At 41.5% G+C, this 19,041-nt stretch overlaps 1 protein-coding gene and 1 long non-coding RNA gene across 2 annotated transcripts in view; both read right to left on the bottom strand.

The window, feature by feature from the left end:
• The window catches only part of LOC309632389 (uncharacterized protein), a 324,914-nt gene that overhangs the window by 271,974 nt on the left and 33,899 nt on the right, over positions 1-19,041 (bottom strand). The window lies entirely within an intron of this gene.
• LOC309632403 overlaps positions 1,096-19,041 on the bottom strand; it is an 84,655-nt gene continuing 66,709 nt past the window's right edge. The window contains exon 3 of the long non-coding RNA XR_014246891.1: positions 1,096-18,671. This is a non-coding gene — a long non-coding RNA (uncharacterized lncRNA). The remainder of the gene's footprint in view (positions 18,672-19,041) is intronic.

Genomic DNA, 19,041 nt, shown 5'->3' with positions numbered 1-19,041 from the left:
TGTGTATTTTTTTAATGCTTAATAGGTTTTTGTGTTTACATTAGATCTCAGACATTTTTGGTTAATGACGTGAAATTAAAAAATTTTTTTAAATTTATTTATTTTTGGCTGCATTGGGTCTTCGTTGCTGTGCATGGGCTTTCTCTAGTTGTGGTGAGCAGGGGCTACTCTTCGTTGCGGTGCGCGGGCTTATTGCGGTGGCTTCTCTTGTTGGGGAGCATGGGCTCTAGGCATGTGGGCTTCAGTAGCTGCAGCACACAGGCTAAGTAGTTGTGGCTCGTGGCTCTAGAGCACAGACTCTGTAGTGGTGGCGCATGGGCTTAGTTGCTCCACAGCACGTGGGATCTTCCCAGACCAGGGCTCGAACCCGTGTTCCCTGCATTGGCAGGCAGGTTCTTAACCACTGCGCCACCAGGGAAGTTCCGATGTGAAATAAAAAATTAATTTTTGATCTTTTTCCAAACAGTTACCAATTTTCCTGGGCATATATTGAGTAATTTATCCTTTCTATAGAGATCCATTATATACTTACTTTCCAAATATATGGGTATGTTTTTGAGCTGTTTTCTGTTCCATTGCTTGAACTGTCTTTTCCAGCCTCAATTCCTCTTTTTTTTTTTTCTTTTTATTGAAGTATAGTTGATTTAGAATGTTGTAAGAGTTTCAGGTGTATAGCAAAGTGATTCAGATATATATATTGAATATATGTGTGTGTGTATACTTTTTCATATTCTTTTCCATTATAGGTTATTATGTTGAAGATAGTTCCCTGTGCTATACAGTAGGTCCTTGTTGTTTATCTATTTTATATATAGCAGTATATATCTATATTCCAAACTCCTAATTTATCCCTCCCGCTTCCCCTTTGGTAACCGTAAGTTTGTTATCTATGTTTGTGTGTCTATTTCTGTTTTGTAAATAAGTTCATTTGTATCATTTTTTAGATTCCACATATAAGTGATATCATATATTTGTCTTTCTCTGTCTGACTTACTTCGCTTAGTATGGTAATCTCTAGGTCCATCCATGTTGCTGCAAATGGCATTATTTCATTCTTTTTTATGGCTGAGTAATATTCCACTGTGTATGTATGTCTGTATATATATATATACACCACATCTTTATCCATTCATCTACTGATGGACATTTAGGTTGTTTCCATGTCTTGGCTATTGTAAATAGTGCTGCTATGAACACTGGGGTGCATGTGTCTTTTTGAATTAGAGTTTTCTCTGGATATATGCCCAGGAGTGGGATTGCTGGATCATGTGGCAACTCTATTTTTAGTCCATACTGTTCTCCATAGTGGCTGCACCAATTTACATTCCCACCAACTGTGTAGGAGGGTTCCCTTTTCTCCACACCCTCTCTAGCATTTATTGATATTATTTGTAGACTTTTTGATGATGGCCATTCTGACTGATGTGAGCTGATACCTCGTTGATTTGCATTTATCTAACAATTAGTGATGTTGAGCATCTTTTCATGTGCCTGTTGGCCATCTGTATGTCTTCTTTGGAGAAATGTCTACTTAGGTCTTCTGTCCATTTTTTGACCAATTACTCTTTTAATTACTCCTGTTTCATAATATTTTTTGCTTTCTTTTAGGAAAAAAAATGTTTCTTTGCCATTATGTATTTAGAATACTCTATCTTAGTCCATTTGAGTTGCTGTAACAAAACATCACAGACTAAGTAGCTTAAGAAAAACAGAAATTTATGTCTCACAGTTCTGGAGGGTGGAGGTCCAGGATCGGTGCAGGCAGATTTGGTGTTCAGTGAGGGCTTCCTGTTCTTAGATGGTACCTTCTCACCATGTCCCCACATGGCAGAAGGGATGAGCTAGCTCTCTGGGGTCTCTTTTATAAGGGCACTAATCACAGCCATGAAGGCTGTACCTTCATGACCTAATCACTTCCCAAAGGCCCCACCTCCTAATACTGTCACCTTCAGGATTAGGACTTCAACATATGAGTTTGCAGGGGGAACACAACCATTCAGACCCTAGCACTCTTATCTCTAAAAAAGTATTTTTTCTTCCTGGGAATTGTGTCATATGTGTTGTTGTTCATCATTTGTCGTAAGACATTTCATGATGGAGACTGGGCCAGATCAAGTAGATCACTGGAAACCTTACTTCATTTCTTGTTCACAGGGAACCACAAAGGTGGACCCAATGGCTACAGCCAGCTTAGACTCTTGGTGAAAGCCTCCCCCAAGGTGATTTTCCAAACCAAATATCTCAGACTTAGGGAAACGAGTTGTTGAGAGATTGTCTTTCAAGTATTCTGAAAAGGCCAACCCCTGTGGGTAGTGGGTGAGCCTCTATGTGGATATTCCCATCTGTCAGTCATCCTGCGGGGTTGGGGGGCGAAAAGGAGCCCTGGGAAGTGAAGGCTGGAGGAGAGGGAGGGAGCAGGCCTGAGACAAGCGCTGGGTCCCTACACTTCCCAGACGGCAGAGGACTGACCGTCCCAGGTGGTGGGAACGAGGCAGGTGAGAGCCTTTTGCAGGCTGGGAGCCGGTCAGGTAGCGTCCAGTTGGGGACCTGTCTTGGATGACCTAGGTATGACTCTGGAATCCTTCAATCCAGTATCCATCCATTCATAAGGTTTTCTCTGCTGTCATTTCCCTTGCTTCCTTCAAGATTTTAAATGACTTGGTCTTAGGTAGCTGTGTTGTGGGAAATTAAGTGATGGGCTTATACTTACATGGAAGCCATGGTAGCAAGGTTGAAAGCTGCTATCTTCACTTCATGCCAGCCCTGTGTGGTAACCATTATTCAAGAGAAGATGGCAGCCCCTGGACTCCAGGAGGTGGCCGGGTACAGAGTGAGCAGGGGAATGCCTAGGTTGCAATGTCTCGGGTCAGCCCCCAGCAGTCCCTAACACCTTTCCTCCAGCCCCGGCCCCAAAAGGAGGAAATCCTGAAAATGAGAGGCCAAGGTTTGGGTTATATTTATATGACAGGAAATAGAAGACTAGTGTCTTGAAGGTCATGAAACAATCATTGTGGAACTCAGAGCTAAGCCCAGGTTTGTTCGAACAAAGTCCCCGTTGTTTGGAGGCCAGATTGCTCATAGATGACTACTTCTCAAGAATGATTCTAAGGCTATAAATTTAAATTTCCACATAGGCCAGTGTTTCTCAACCAGGGATGATTTTCCTGCCTCCCCCTTTTCTGCCCCACGCCACCCCAAGGACATTGGCGAAGCCTGGAGACATTTTTGGTTGTTGTGACAGGGAGGGGAGGGGTTCTAATCGTATCTTGGCATCTAGGGGGTGGAGACCAGGGATGCTGGTAAACATCCTACCATGAGATGCAGACATCTCCCCATCAGTGAAGATTTACCCAGCCCCAAATGATAGTGAGGGGGTCCAGAAACCCTGATGTAGGACAATGGATTTCCAGTTTTCTTTTTTGTCTCCAGAGGATGAACACCTAACCCTGTCAACTACTTTGCCATCGTGGGCTTCTTTCATCACACAGACACCCAGCAAGGGGGGTGCTGTGAGAGCCATCATCGCTACAAGAAAAACTCAAGTCTTTCCACTTTCAATATATGAAAGCCAGATTTTGTTACTGGATGAATTTTGTTACTGGATGAATGAAACCTTATGAATGGATGGATACTGGATTGAAGGATTCCAGAGTCATACCTAGGTCATCCAAGACAGGTCCCCAACTGGACGCTACCTGACCGGCTCCCAGCCTTCGATTCCCAGAATCGAAGAAAATGTAAGCTCTCTATCTTAGGGATATAGTTCTTAGGCAATCATCAAGTAATGTGGACGTCTCTTTCTTATTCTCTGAATCCTTTACAGACCATTGCTTTCCTATTCTAATGGGAAGGCTGATCAGCGCTAAGACACCCATGCTAGATAGCTCTTATTATTCCCAATTTATAGATGATGAAATTGAGGTGCAGAGGGGAAGTAAAATAAAGCACAACTCCCTCGCGCTGAAGTTATCAAACCCCTGGCCAGGGTTACTGCATAGGTTGTGCACTGCACAGTTGGGCCACTTTTAAGGGACCACCATTCACATCACAGACATCATAGATTTACTGTGACAGTCTTCCTGGTGGATGGCACTAAAGCGCCTTGTTCTAACAAAATCAGGAATATGAAGACTATTTTCTAACAGATGGAAGTAAAGTTTCTTGGAGAAGGTGTGCCTTTTCCTGATGCTCACTGTGGTGCCAGATGAACTCGCAGAAGGAAGGGGATTATTGGTCCCTCTTTGTCTATGTTAACAGTTCAACTGGGAGTTTTACTTTTTGCTTGAACAGAGGTCACCCTCCCTTGCTGACCACGTGTGTAACTGTAAAGTATTGTAGAGTGAGGCAGGTTACGATGAATGCATTTGAGTTGGCAGATTTCCCAAGAAGACTGTCACGTATGAGAAATATGGTGCCTTGAGGGTTGGAATAAATAAAACGATATTGGTATCTAAATTTGGTTGTTCACACTTCAGGTACAGTTTAAGTCATCTTAAGGCTGGAGGAAGATACATTGACATGTATATCAGTTTAATAAATTTGGCAGCAGGAGGTGCAAAGAGTATCGTTTCAATTATGGATTGACCTGTGATTGAATAGCAACGTGTGTTGCCTAGTTTGTTATCGATGCTAAGTAATGGCAGGTTCTGGACTCTCAGGAGGGAGAGGGCAGATGTTGGAGCACTGATCGACTCATGGGCTCCATGTTTTGGCCCTGTACAGGGAGAATCAAAATACAAGTAAAATATTGTAAGATGGGACTGATAGTATTGCAGGTGTTAACAGAGCCTGTCCGAGCTTTCGTCCTTTATACCTACAGAACCATGTTTAACACAGAGACAGTACTCTACAACATAACTGTCCTGTTTACCTTTGCTCTGAATCTTTACTGTGCCATTTCATGATGTTTTAAGGGAAGAAAGACCTCACCGGTTGCCGCATTTGAGAAGGCTTTAGTTTTTCCACCTATGCAAACACCTTGGCATTTAGACACTTTGGGTAATCGAAATAATCGCCTCTTTTAATGCCTAGCAACCACCCAAACTGGGGTGGGAGGCAGAGTATATAAAGGAATTAACAACCCCCAGTTTACGATCGGAATAAGAAAGGTTGACAGACTGACCTTGCCTGGCCACATGCCAGGTGGCATAGAATGTGAGTAGTTGTGCCCATGAGGAGCTTACAGACTAGTTTGAGGGCGATGTAGGTGCAGTCAATAGCTGGAGAACAGAATAGCCGGTGAGAAGGTGCTGATCCGATGTGCAGATAATAAATGCCTAGGTGTTTCAGCAGGACAGGTTGCTGTGGTGGGCGGAGAAGGCTTGGGAGAGAGGAGGAATTTGAACTGGGCCGTGAAGGACTGGGAGATATAAATAGCCGGAAGGGAACAGAGTGATGGATGGGGACAGTGGCCATCTTAAGTAAGTGCCTCAGGTCACAGATAATAGTTCCCTAAAACAAAGCTCTTAGTGGAAAACAGGCAAGGCAAGAAGGGATTTGGAATCAGGAAGGGTTTAAAACTGTTACACAGTGTTTCCAAGATGAAAATCTGCAGTGTGAGAGAATGTGGGTAATAATACTGTGTGTTCTTAGTCAAATGGCATATTTCTTTGAGAAATACTATTTAATCAAGAACAAATTTCTAAAATTAGGGCTCTATTGATCCAAATGAGCTAATGAGGTGAGAAACTTGAAGTTTCCAACGTTTTTTAGCCATCTGGCCAGTATGTTTAGAAATTGCACCCAACTGTACTGATAAAAGGGCAGTCTCTGTGGTTTAACACTCCAATACTGGGTCATCTTCAAAGACAAGTTCCACAGACCTTCCACTCTAAGCAGGCTGACCGAAAGGCTGAGATTGCCTAGGGAGTCCCGGATTATGCAAAATTATTAATAGCTTCCTCTTTCAGTCTCAAAAGTGTCCTGGTTTGGGTGATAAATTGTATGACTACCCTCATTCTAAGTGAGCCACTTTGGACTTTTTTTGCTTATTCTGTGAATCCTCAGTGGCCAAAAAGGATGCTTCCAGCTTAAGGGTATTTGCCCACACGTGCATTCTGTCTTTTTGAAATGTTCTTTTCCCTTGCATATAAAGCAATCTTTGCAAAAAATTCAGAAAAAAAACCCAACATAAATAAGATGAATTATCAAAAATCTGGAAATAAGTGTTAATACTTTGATATAGATGCATAACTATATCTATTAATTTGTCATATACTTGTATATTTTTAGATCCCTAATCTCCAAACCAAGCCACTTTATTTGGATTAGCATTCCAAATATAAATATATAGATACGGCTACTACATAAAATTATATATTTAGAACTATATACTAACATAATCAATATAGATAGATGTAGATGTAATGACATTTTAAAATAATCACTTTTAAAGACAGCATAGTATTCTAATGAAAGGTTGTTCTTAAACTATAATGTATTTAAATCCTCAAAATGGGCAGAAGACCCAAATGGACATTTCTCCAAAGAATACATACAGATGGTCAAAAGGCACATGAAAAGATGTTCATCATTGCTAATTATTAGAGAAATGCAAATCAAAACTACAATGAGGTACCACCTCACACTGGTCAGAATGGCCATCATTAAAAAGTCCGCAAACAATATATGCTGGAGAGGGTGTGGAGAAAAGGGAACCCTCTTGTACTGCTGGTGGGAATGTAAATTGGTGCAGCCACTATGGAGAACAGTATGGAGGTTCCTCAAAAAACTAAAAACAGAGCTACCATATGATCCAGCTATCCCACTACTGGGCATACCTCTGCACAAAACTCTAATTCAAAAAGATACATGCACCCCAATGCTCATAGCAGCACTATTTAAAATAGCCAAGACATGGAAGCAACCTAAATGTCCATCAACAGATGAATGGATAAAGATGTGGTATATATATACAACTGAATATTACTCAGCCATAAAAAAGAATGAAATAATGCAGCAACATGGATGGACCTAGAGATTATCACACTAAGTGAAGTAAGTCAGAGAACAATACCACATGATATCACTTATATGTGGAATCTAAAATATGACATAAATGAACTTATCTATGAAACAGAAACAGACTCACAGACATAGAGAACAGACTTGTGGTTGTGGTGGGTTGGGGGGAAGGGAGGATGGATTGGGAGTTTGGGGTTAGCAGATGCAAACTAATACACAGAATAGATAAACAACAAGGTCCTACTGTATAGCACAGGGAACTATATTCAATATCTTGTAATAACCTATAATGGAAAAGTATCTGAAAAATAATATATGTATATATGAATCACTTTACTGTACACCAGAAAGTATCACAACATTGTAAATCAATTATATGTCAATAAAATGAATAAAAATTTTTTAAAATCCTCAATTTGAGGCATTTAGGTTCTTTTTTATTTATTTTTTATTTATTAACAATATTGTAATGAGTGTTTTCTAAATCTTTCCACACATTCATGATTATTTAGGATGCTTTCTTATAAATGAAATTGATAAGTAAAAGGGGATATGCATTTAAAATTTTTTGATTGTCAAACTTAGCCAGAATGTGTGAGAATTCCCACTCATGGCCTCATCTGTGCTGTATGTGTTATTCTTTTTCATTTTTTCAGTCTGACAGGAAAGAATTTCATCTCTTGGTGATTTGAGTTGTATCTCTGGTTGTTGATGATTCATATTGCTTTTTTAGTAAATTGCTCATTTTTCTATTAGAGTGTTTACCTTTCTCTCTTATTGAAATGTGAAAGCTGTTTGTATTTTAAACAAAGTAACCCTTTGTGTTATAAGTTGCAAAATTTTTTTTTCCTAATTTACTATTTGTCTTTTATGTATGGTAGATTTATATGTGTGCATGGACATGTGTAGGTTCAGAAGTCTTTACTTTTTGTACAATTATACCTATCAGTCTTTCCCTTTATGTTGTTATGTACTTTTTTAAAGGACTAGGTTTTCAACAATATTAACCTGAGAAATTTTCTTAATTTTATCTGATGCTCTCAAACCCCTTGAGCTCCTTGTTTCAAACTTTACAGGGTAGGCACTGTAGGTAGATGAGACATACTTTTTGTTTCCGTTTCCAGGGTTCAGTATATCTCCCAGAAGGGGTTTAGTCACTTTACAAATTCACAGATAAGTTACTGCAAGTAAGAACTGGTGATATGCATTCTTTTCCTCAACCATAAAACATGTATGCTGTCCTTCAGGAAAAGCTGTAATGGGAGTTAGAAGGGACTAGTTTGTTTAGATTTCTGCCGAGTGAATCACTGTCCCATTGATATGCTTTATAATTGCACGGATGTGTTCTCAGGAACTGTGGCACCAACCCAAGGTTCCAATACACAGTCAAGGGAATGCCGCAGACGATCATAGCTCCCCCGAAGCAAGCAGCTTTCCATGGTAGTGCTGTCCCTGGGCTTCATGGCAGAGTTACTCTTCTGTCGTAAGGAGGGCACTCAAGGCAAATGCATGTCTAGTCCTAGCTGGGACCGTCGTGGCTGAGCTTGTATCCAGGCTTCCACGCTGGTGCGCTGGGTTGAACCCCATGTGAGCCTCAAAGACCCCTTCTTCATCTCTCAAGTTAGACCTATGCATCTTGCTTTCCCCTTGGCCCTCTCCGTGCCTGTTTGGCCCTCTCGGTGTTTATTCTTGGGAGAGAAGAGATTCTCCCCCACTTACAGACCTCATGGAAGTCCCCTTGGGTGTCTCCAACCCCACCCCCTTTCATCCAAGGCCCTCTTCCTGTGGGGTGGAGGAGGGGAAGTCTTGAGCACCAGTGAGGGCTGAGTGTAAGATCCATGATCACCACCACCATGATGCTGAGACAGGGCAATTTACCTCTGCTCTCGGCTGTCAGAGCTCTTCCCCTGCTGCTCAGCAGTGGGGCCTCCACGGCCCAGCCTAGCTGCAGTCTCAGGGCACCAAACCCCACCAGCTGACGGCTTCTCAAGAGAACCCCATCGTGGTGGGAGTCTGGGGATGGGGACCAAGGTCCCACCCCAAGAGGTCTTTACTCTCTGGTTTTGCCAAGGAATAACTAAACAGTAATCCACGCAGTAACTGTAGAAGACCTGCTGTAGCAGCAGGGAAGCAGGTTTATGATGCCACTCAGGGGACCAGACCAAGGATTTGAAAGTAGTTTTTACTATGGAATGACCCTGTTATGGATTTGAGTGGCCCCTTCCCCAGGTACTATACTTCTCTATGAAGTTCCTCAGGGGTCCCCTCAATCAGGGGAGGATAAACCAATTTTCCTTGTGCCTCGTCAGTGCCATTTGGTCTCCCTCTCTCCATACTCTTTTTTTTTTTTTTTAATTGAAGTATAGTTGATTTACCATGTTGTGTTAATTTCTGCTGTACAGCAAAGTGAGTTAGCCATACATCCTCTCTCCATACTCATTCAATAGCACAAAAGCCAGAGAACTAATTTGGCTACAACACAACCCTCCTCAGAGTGCTGGGGAGGGAGAGAAATCAAATACGAGCAGAGCCCAAACCCTCTCTAGTGGGCAAGGCTCATTTGTAAATAATTTTAGTCTTGTTACCCATTTGATAACCATATATCCTTCCCAGTGGGTACTGGCAGCATGTCACATGGAGATCACTTATGAAGAGATTCCTCGTTTTCCAAACCCATTCTGGCTTCTCAAGAATCTGTGAACTGGGGAAGCCAATGATACTAAAGGAATGATAGGCCCATTTTTTTTTTTTGCCCCTTTTGGGGGCTTGGGTGGGGAGTGGTAGAGCAGAATAACATCTTCTGTGCACTTATTCATTCAAGAAACATTTACTGAGCTTCCTCTGTGGCAGGCAGTACCAGAGATATGGGAAAGAGAAATCCTGCATATACGATCTGTCTCGATTTTGCAAATACGTTTCGCTGGGTCACTATTGACATCTGCAGGAGGATGTCAGGTCCTAACCCCTGCAACGTATGGTAAACATACTTTGCAGATGTGATTAAGTTAAGCGTCTTGAGTTGGAGAGATTATCCTGAATTATCCAGTTGGGCCCTAAATGCCATCACATCTATCCTTTTAAGAGGGAGGCAGAGAGATTTTACAATGACACACACAGGGGAGAAGGCGATGTAAAGATGGAGCAGGAAAAGATTTGAAGATGCTGGTCTTGAAGATTGGAGTGATGCAGCCACAAGCCAAAGAACCCTGGCAGCCCCCAGAAGCCAGAAGAGGCAAGGAACTGATTCTCTCCTAGAGCCTCTGCTGGGACTGTGGCCTTTTTGACACTTCAATTTTGGCCCAGTGAAACTTAGGTTGGACTTCTGGCTTCCAGAATTGTAAGAGAATACATTTTTGTTGTTTTAAATCCCCAAACTTGTGGTAATTTGTTACGGCAGCCCCAGGAAACTAATACAACATCCTTACAGATAAACATGGGTCTAGAAGACAATTTAGGCAGGCAGTTATCTGACCAACTCTATTTATTGTTCACTTGGCACATATTTATTGAACTGCAATGTTCCAGGCACAGGAGATAAAGTATGAATAAGCTGACAATGTCCCCACTGACACTGGGGAGGGGGAGGGAGCAGGTAATAAAGAGGTAAAAAAAATATATTAAAAAGGTAATTTTAGTTATTGCTAAGTGCTTTGAAGAAAACAGAGTTAGGGTAATGAGGATTTGGGGAGGGGGTATTTTAGACTGGGTAATAGGAAGGCCTTTCTGATGAGATAACATTAGAGCTGAGTCCTGAATATCTAGGAGGAGTTACCATCTTGGGAAAGCTTTCCAAATGGAGGGAGCTGGAAGTGCAAAGGCCCTGAGGTAGAAATGAGCTTAATATGCTTGAGCTTAATCATGCACAGAAAGACCAGATTCCTCCAAGTCAAACTGGAAAGTCTTCTCTTACAGAGGGCTGCAGGGTTCTGTTGGAGGCCCTGACCTGTGTAGTTTTGTTTGTTTATAACTAAATTGGAAGTAAACATATAAGTCATATTTATCAAATATGTGGGTAATACAAAGCTACAAAGCTACGTTCTACAAAGGTAGAACTTGTATTGGGTTAGATGTCAGGGATTGGGTTTTACCATACCTTGGCAGATGTGAGCAAAACTCCAAAGACTCCTGACTTGGGACTCAAAAAAATTACTTGCCTAAATCAAGAGGGGGAACCCAGCTTGAGTGCAGTACTTGTGCGAAGGCCCTAAAGCTCAACATCAGCAAAGAACCTGATGGGACTGTTGTATAAAGGGGAAGCACTTTTACAGGTTTTTAAAGTACGGAGTACAGTTCAAGGGAAGAGGTAGCCACAGGCTTCTGGAGTTCCGAGTGGGTACCACGATTTACGGGGTCATAGAAACAGGTCGTTCATTCATTCATTCCTTCCACTGATAAATGTTTAATGAGTACATGCTATGTGCCTGGCACTGACTAGGTTGTGGGGAAATAGCACTGAATAGGAAAGAAGCATTTGCTGACCTCAGAGAGCTTATATTCTAGGGAGAAAAGAGACACTGTAGACTTAATGGTGTAATTATTATCTTTTTCTCTATATTAGATTTTTTTTCAGGTTATAAATTATTTTATAGTAATAAAATAGCAAAATCAAATGTTACAGAAATATATGACACAGAAAAGAACCCCCTTCCCCAGTACACTCATCTTCTTTCCCCAGAGATAGCCACTGTCAATAGGCTTGGGCATTTTTCTCCAACTTTTAAAAATATACATGTAATATATTTTGAAAGCATAAAAAGGGAACCATATTCTTTTAAATTTTTTTTAGGTTAATGTATTTTAGACATTCTTCCATATGAATACAAAGAAATCTACCTCATTCTTCTAAATGGCTGAGTAAAAACTCCATTTGATGAATGTACCACAGTTTATTTAGCTAGTGTCTTATTGATAGGTGTGTGTATTGTTTCCACTTTTTCACTATTGTAAACAATGTTGCAAAGAAAATTATTCTGCGTATCTTTTTACATATGGTGGGAGTATTTATTTCTAAAGGATAAACTCATAGAAGTGGAAATGCTGACTCAAAGGGTATGAAAAATTTAAATGATAGATGCTACCATATTTCTTACTACTCAGGTTGTACCTGAATGAGCGTGCAAATCAGAATGCATGCTTTCTTGTAGCCTCAGCAACACAGAATATTAGCAGTGATTTTAATCTTTGCCTGTCTGATAGGCAGAAGATAATATCTTGTGGTTTACATGAACCACTTTTGGCCTGCAACTGAGAATAACAGTTAGGCAGGGATGTGTATTGTAGGTCAGCTATGTAAGTCAGAGAGGCAGAACTGCTGAGGTTGGAAATTAACCAGGCAGAGGTGGGGTGAGGGGTGACCCAAGGCACTGCAGGCAGTTCACACAGCACGTGCAAAGGCCCTGTCGGGAGAGGAAGTCTGGCGTATCAACAGGACTAAAAAACTTCCAGGGGGTTGGGGACAAAGAACACAGAGCAAGGAGGAAAGTAAAGAGGGAGGCAAGGACCAAATCTTGCTGGGCCTTGGGGTTCATCATAAGGGTTTTGGTCTTTATCCCAAGAGAAAAGGGAAGCCAATGGAAAGCTTGGAACAATCTGACATGATCAGACCAGCATTTTGAACAGATCCCTCTGGCTGCTGTGTGGAGAATGGATTAGGAAGAGGGGAGAGTAGCTATTTTGGGAGTCCAGGTAGGAGATGATGGTAGCCTGGATTAGGGTGGAATCTGGACTAAGGTGTAGCCTAGACATGGAGAGAAGTGGGTAGATTTAAGAGTTATTTAGGCCACAAAATGGATAGGAATTGATGCTTTAATGGGCTTGGATGGGGAGTGTGGAAGTGGGTGGTATCCCGGAAAACTCCCAGGTTTGTAGATGGGAGTTGTCATCAGGATGATGAGATGTCAAAGGACCAGGTGATGATCAGCCTGAAAAGTGAAGATCCAGAGGAAAGAACTGCTTTGGAGAGCAGCCACTAGCCCACAGCTCCATCCAAGGCCAGGGACCATGTGATTCTGCCCCTTGGTCACAGCCAATTGGACTGGGAGAGTGCCATGATTTGGCCTGCATGGAAGCCTGCCCGTGAAGGGGACAGTGCCAGAATGAGCTGATGAGACCCCCTTCAGGGAGTTTGAAGAAGAACCCAAGTGAGGGGCAACATTTGGAACTCGGGGAAAGAAGAATGGTCATGCAAAAAGGCAGGAAGGGAAAGTCATGAGTAAGCCAATGTCATGAAGGAGGAGAGAAGAGAAAAGCCAGTGGAGAAGTGGCTGAAGACCCATAGAGCAGTAGAGAGGGGCTGATGGCCCCTGACCCTGAACTCGGCCCGGTGGTTAAGGGCCAGCTTTCCACTTGAGCAGATCGAGGTTTGATTTCCCAGCTCTGATGCTGATTAGCTGGGTGACCTTGAACAAGTCACTAAACTTCTCTAAGGCTCTGCTCTCTTCCCTCAACTATAAAATAGACAGCACAGTATTTATTTATTGGGCTTGTTGTGAGGATTCAACAGATACACGCGAGAATGGGAGATTTCTGCAACACAAAACCACTAGAGAACCATTATTCAGAATTGAAAGTTGAAAAAAAATCTACCAATCAGTAAGAAAAAGACAGCCAACCCAAAAGAAAAACAAGCAAAAGGTTTGAACAAGCTCTTACCCAAAGAGGATATTAACATGGCTTAAAAATACATGAAAATATGATCAACCTCAATAATAATAAGGGAAATACAGTGAGATTCTGCATGCAACAACAGAGATGAATCATATAAATGCAATATTGAGCAAAAGTATCAAGACAGAGATGAATGTATGAAGTATGAGTCAATGTATTTAAAGTTAAAAAAACAGTCATTAAAACTACAATTAAATACTATACACACACATCAGACTGGCAACATTTGAAAAATCTGGTAATGCCAAGCATTGGTGAGGATGTGGAGCAACACGAAATCCACACGTTGCTGGCGGAAATGTAGACTAGTATAACTATTTGGGAAACACTTCGGCATTCTAATAAAACTGAAAACATGTACATCCCACAACCCAGCAATTCTATTCTTGGAGATACATATCTAAGAGGAACTCCTCATGTACACTAGAACATATACTCAAGCATATCCATAACTTTGTTCATGGTCTCATGCTGGAACCAACACAAATATCCATCAATTGTAGAACGAATAAGGTATTTTGTGATATAGTCACAAGTGGAATACTGTACAGCACTGAAAATGAATGAACTATGTCATAGAGAACAGCATGAATGAATCTTATAAACACAATGTTGAACCAAAGAAATAATACATAGTATATGATTCTACTTTACAATTTAAAAATAGGCAAAACTAAACTATAAACTATATAATGGAGTTTGTATTATATAGCACATATTTTTGAGCAAACTATAAAGAAAAGTAACAAAGTGATTACCACAAAAGTCAGAATAGCGGTTGCTTTTGGGGGAGGGGAGGGCTCTGGGACCAGAAGGGGATACCCGGGGGAGGGGGATTCTGCAGTGCTTGAAGGTATTCAATTTCTTCACTGAGGAGGTAGTTATACAAGTGTTTGCTTTGCGATTGTTCATTATGCTGTACATTTGTTTTGAACACTTTAATCGAAGAGTATTTTATTCCACAATTTAAACAGATTTAAAAAAAAGATAGCTAACACTTGTAAAATGCTTGGCATAGTGCCTGGCCCATATTAAGAGCTCAGCAGATGGCAATTTTATTTACTGTTATAACCCAGTTGTTAGAGCCATGTTGTATCCTAAGCAACCTCCTAGCTCCTGGACTGAGCTCTAGTCTCTGTGAGGCCTGGCTCTGTGGTGGAGCTTCTGGACTCCTCTGTTTCCTAGGGTGGCGCCCAAATAAACCCCGTGACTTAAGACAGTGCTTCTCAATTGATACGTTCTGGTTTACTGCATGGCCTCGAAGTCTTCCTGGGCGTGTTGCCAAATTTTGGCAACGTGTAAGACTTTTTTAAAAAGCATCTCTGTCGTTAGGCAATGCCAGAAAGCAAGATTGCTGAACTGAGCACCACCGTGAGGTGGTGCACAGCCAGAGTCCAGCCTGCTGCAGGTCAGAGGTCAGGGGTCAAAGGTGGAACCCCCTGGCAAGCTGGTGCCAAAGAAATGAGAACACGTGAGAACTTGGTCTATGGGGGAAGTAAGGTCACACCCAAATGGTAGTGATGGCAGAAGGGGACCAAGTGAATCCCAGGATGACTGGATGTCATTTAAAACCCTTGAAGCGTGTAGCCCCCAAATCTAGCAATCCACAGAAGGGTTGTCAATCACTGACTAAGGTCACCTGAAATGTCTCTATTCCTTGCAAGCCCGATGATGGAATCACCGTTTCATAGCTATTGGAGGGGTTGTTGTGTACAACAGCTCATTATAATAATAGCTAATAATTATGGAGTGCTGCTCATAAGCCAGGCATTGTGCTAATATTTCAGCCTCCTTTCCACCCTAGGAGGTAGGTGCTCTTATCATCTCCCTTTCAACGGATGAAGCACAGAGGAATTGAGTGACTTGCTGAAGGTCACCCAGCTCGCAAGGGCTAGAGCCAGGAAGAGGGCTACTCTTATTCTCTGATTCTAGAGGGACGGCACAGCCCAGAGACTGGGAGTTAGATGGAGACAGGTTTTGCTAACAACAAGCAAAAATGTCCTACCAGTGAAACGGGGAGTTTTAGAGAACAGCAAATTCTCTCTCTAAGCAGAGGCGGCAAGACGGTTTAGGTTTTAGGAGAGATTCCTGCACTGGGTAACAGGTTAGACTAAATGCCTTTCAAGGTCCTTTCAAAGAACCCCAAATTGTAAGTCTGGGTCTTGGTAGAGTTTCTAAATGGGGAAGGAGGTGTGTGGAGAAGCTTCTAAATGGAGAAGAAGGTAGAGCTTCTAAATGGGGTGTGTGCTAGACTATCTGCTTATTTTCTTTTTAATATGAACCTCCAAACTTCAGTGCATAGTGTGGTGTGTAAGCTATTTGAGTTCACTTTCATATTGATGTTCACGAACTTCCTCAGAACTCTTCAGGCACAGGAAAATTATTTTCCCTGTGGGGTTGTTTTCTTTTAGCCTTTTAGCTGACAGTAGTTGTAAAGGGCCTTTCTGACTGGCAAGAAAATACCTTTCTAAGCTTTAGAAGAGAAATAATTTGCATTAAACTTTCTCCCACACTTACTTAATTTCAGACCTGAGGTACTGATCTTTTCCTATGGACTTTCCTGCCACACCTCCCACGAATGGCGTGTGTGGTGTGAAAATTCCATGTGCAGCATTAACAATGGCGTTTGATAGCACTGGGGCTATTTAGAATCTGCCCTTTAGACTGAAATGATATATCTGGCTTTGTTTCCAGGGTTACAGAAGCTTTTGTAGTCTATTTCCATGGCTGTGTCCCGTGGAAATGCATTACTTTCTGCATTTCAGAAAGCAGAGCCTCTGCTCCCACCCTCCAGGATAATGGAGGCATACGGCAGCGTCTCTAGTTAGAGCTGGCTTTGGTTGAGCCTTTTCCATTACCTGGCGAAACTGACTTTATTTTTTTTAGAGTAGTTTTAGGTTCATAGCAAAATACAGTAGAAAGTACAGAATTCCCACATACCTCCTGCCCCCATATATGCACAGCCTGCCCCACTATCAGCATCTTCCACCGGAGTGGTACATGTGCAACAATCGATGAACGCACACTGACACATCACTATTACCCAAGGTCCACATTTCACATTATGGTTCACTCTTGGTGTGGTCCATTTGGTGGGTTTGGACAAATGCATCATGGCAGGTATCCACCGTGACAGTATCATACAAAGTAGTTTCACTGACCAAAAAATCTTATGTGCTCTGCATATTCATCCCTCTCACCCTCTAACCCCTGGCAACCAGAGATCTTTTCACTGTCTCTGTAGTTTTGCCTTTTCCAGAATGTTGGAATCATGCAGTGCAGAGCCTTCTCAGACTGGCTTCTTTCACTTAGTAATATACATTTAAGGTTTCTCCATGTCTTTTTGTGTCTTGATAGCTCATTTCTTTTTAGCGCTGAATAATATTCCATTGACTGGATGTACCACAGTTTGTTTATCCATTCACCTACTGAAGGACATCTTGGTTGCTTCCAAATTTTGGCAATTATGAATAAAGCTGCTATAAACATCCACGTGTAGGTTTCTGTGTGGAAATAAGTTTTCAGTTCATTTGGGTAAATACCAAGGAGCACGATTGCTGGATCATACGGTAAGAGTATATTTAGTTTTGTAAGAAACTGCCAAGCTGTCTTCTGAAGTGGCTGTACCCATGCATTCCCACCGGGAATGAATTGGGGGACGCAGAATGGCGCTTCACATTCTGGCCAACATTTGGCGATATCAGTGTTCTGGATTTTGGCCATTCTGATAGGTATATCGGAGCATCTCATTGTTGTTTTAATTTGCAATTCCCTAATGACATAAGAAGTTGAGAATCTTCTCATATGCTTATCTGCCATCTGTATATCTTCTTTGGCGAGATGTCTGTTTATATCTTTTGCCCATTTTTTAATCGGGTTGTTTGATTTCTTATTGTTGAGTTTTAGAAGTTCCTTGTTTTGGATAACAGTCCTTTATCAGGTGTGTCTTTTGCAAATATTTTTTCCCAGTCTGTGGCTTGTTGTCTCATTCTCTTGAACATATATTATTTTAACAGTGCTCTGCTACATATTGTATGGGCATATAAAACATATTTAAGACAGAATTTCTTACTTTTAAGTTGCTTATCGGGAAATACCTATTTCCTGGATGCAGAAAGATGCCCATTGCTTCTTTTATTGGTTACTAGTGAAGCTCTTAAGTGGATCATGGGAGTGGTAAACACTCTAGAGAACTGGTATATTTGGGAACTTGCTTGGGTATTGTTTTATGTGGTGAGAGTTCCACAATAAATCCTATTCCACTGGTTTAGGTATAGAGAAACTTGAGACTCTGACTTGTTTGGGAAGACAAAGTATCATTAGTATTCAAAGAAATGTTAGTGACTGATATTTGTATATTCTTTTACATTGCCACTTTCACTGATACTACCTCATTTGGTGATTATGAAGTGACTTATTCAAAGAAGAAATATGGCAGTTTGGCTAAGGGAAAGAAATTTTATTTATCTGCCTTTTTTTACTTTGAAATATTTTAAAATATTTCACAGAAGGGGATCATTTTTGAATAGCACAGATTCACAAGTAGTACACCTCATATGATTTCACATTTGGAGTCAGCATTTGCTTATACTTAATTACATAATATCAGCAAATGAACATAATATGCTTCAACTTAAGCAAACATGTTTAAAACTAAACAAAACTCGGGAATTCCCTGGCGGTCCAGTGGTTAGGACTTGGCGCTTTCACTGCCATGGGCCCAGGTTCAATTCCTGGTCGGGAAACTAAGATCCCGCAAGCCATACGGTGCGAACAAAAAATAAAATAATAAATAAATAAATAAACAAAACTCTTCAGTGTGTCCATTCAACTAAGATCCCGCAAGCCATATGGTGCGGCCAAAAAATAAATTAAAAAAATAAATAAACAAAACTCTTCAGTGTGTCCATTCATAAGCAAAAAACGGGGCCTGAAGACCCAGTGTGAACTGGATATCAGATACGTTCAGTCTGGATGCACCACATCAGTGCTAGGCAGCTGGTACCAAGGTCATTTTGGAGCATAATGTCCCAACTCTAAATCTGAAATGAAAAGGAAGTTCAGACACTGAGCCAAGCAATGGAAGCACACTAGTGAGAGAGTATAATTTGTTAAGACAGACAATGAGCTGGATCCAGTATCTAGGATGGGTGCTCTCAACACTCTGTCCAGACCCAAAGAAAAAGAAATAGTCCACGTGGCCAAGTGTGCATTCCTCAGAGAGTGCCAGAGAGTGACAGAGGACAAGACGGGGCCAGAAAGAGAGGGGACCAGTGTATCTTTGACCAGGAAGATATGCTGGGTCACCCAACTGCGGGTCCCACTTCTTGGTGAGACTGATACAAATGTTTTTCAAAATGGCCCTTGCTGTGAGGTTCCCAAAGGCAAAGATTGAAAAACAGGAGATGCAGA

The sequence above is a fragment of the Balaenoptera borealis genome (genome assembly GCF_965194805.1).
Source record: "Balaenoptera borealis genome assembly, chromosome: 7".
NCBI classification, from domain to species: Eukaryota; Metazoa; Chordata; class Mammalia; order Artiodactyla; family Balaenopteridae; genus Balaenoptera; species Balaenoptera borealis.
Note: the sequence above shows the minus strand (reverse complement) of the source record. Positions and strands in the feature narration are given on the sequence as shown.